This window comes from Choloepus didactylus, chromosome 4, assembly GCF_015220235.1.
Source record: "Choloepus didactylus isolate mChoDid1 chromosome 4, mChoDid1.pri, whole genome shotgun sequence".
NCBI classification, from domain to species: domain Eukaryota; kingdom Metazoa; phylum Chordata; class Mammalia; order Pilosa; family Megalonychidae; genus Choloepus; species Choloepus didactylus.
In genome coordinates, this window is record NC_051310.1 from 98,554,773 (window position 1) to 98,556,102 (window position 1,330).

A 1,330-nucleotide genomic window follows, 5' to 3' on the forward strand; every position below is an offset into this window, starting at 1 on the left:
GATAGTGGCAGAAGGGATCAAGAAAGTGGATAAATTTGAAATTTATTTGGAATTAGGATTGAGAGGACTTATGGTAATGAGTCGAACGAGGGACGAATGGAGAGGAAGTGGCTGAGGATGACTCCCAGATGTCTGCCTTTGGAACGGCCTGGCTGGGTTGCAGCACCACCTGAAACTTGGCCTGCAGCAGCCTCCTGGCCCAGAGCAGAAGGGTGTTGGGGTATAGGGCTCTTGGCCCAGACAGCACTGAGCTTCCACTGTGTGACCAGCTCTACTCTAACCAGTGAAGTAGGCCCTGGAAGAGCTCTAAGCCCAGTTCCTGGCCCACCCCCTCTTCCCAGGGGTCTAAGTGATGCTGTCAGAGGTGTGAAAGCCTCTGTTAGTAGGCTTTCCTCCCTGCCCCTGGATGCCTGCCCCTAGAGGACCTAGACCAGGGACCTAAATGTACAGCCTTTTGAGCTTATTTCTGCTGTCACCTGACCCCAGAAAAACTAAAGTTTCCAGCAGCGAGAAGGAGCTGCAGGCTAACAGGTTATGAATGTTTAACTTCTTTTGTTCTCGTTTTTTTCTATCTTTCATGTTCCTTGGAGGGAATCATTTGATCCACTTTTGGAAGATAGAGCAACTTTCCCAGGACTGAAAAAACCATCTCCCCTCTAGGGAGTACAGATCAGTAATTGTATTTTTAAATAATAGATCACCCTGCATTCCCCAATATAATTCCCCCTGCCACCCAAGCATAGAAAAATAGTTTTTCTGCAGCTGAAGAAATTGACTGACTTTTTAAAAAAAATCAGTTTTATTGAGGTAAAATTTGCATGCAATAAAATGCAACCATTTTTATGTGTGCAGTTTGGTTTGATGGGTTTTTTTTCCAGTTCAATGATTTTATTTATTTTTTTTACAGATGCACAAAGAGCAAAAGTTTAATATACCATATTTTGTTGGTTGTGACACTTAGTGTCAATATTTATGACAATTGTTAAGGTTTGAAAAAAGGCATTAATAATAGCTCTGTACAATAATATCTAACATAACTCAACAGGAAAATGAAAACTACCTTCACATCATATTTTCACAAATTGTTCTTAAGACAGCAAACTTATGTTCAGTTGTTTTTTCCTTTGCTTTAAAATAAGCCACCAGTAATTCAAGCCAGTCTAAAATGTATTGTTCCTGGACCAAATACAAGCATTCGTACTTGCAAAAACGTTTTGCAGTGGTACCTTGGACTCTACAAAAAGCATAAAATAGCTAAGTAGAGACTAGAGTTTATTTTCAAACACTGACTGACTTCCAATAATCCCTTATCAGTAGAAGTATTTGCAAA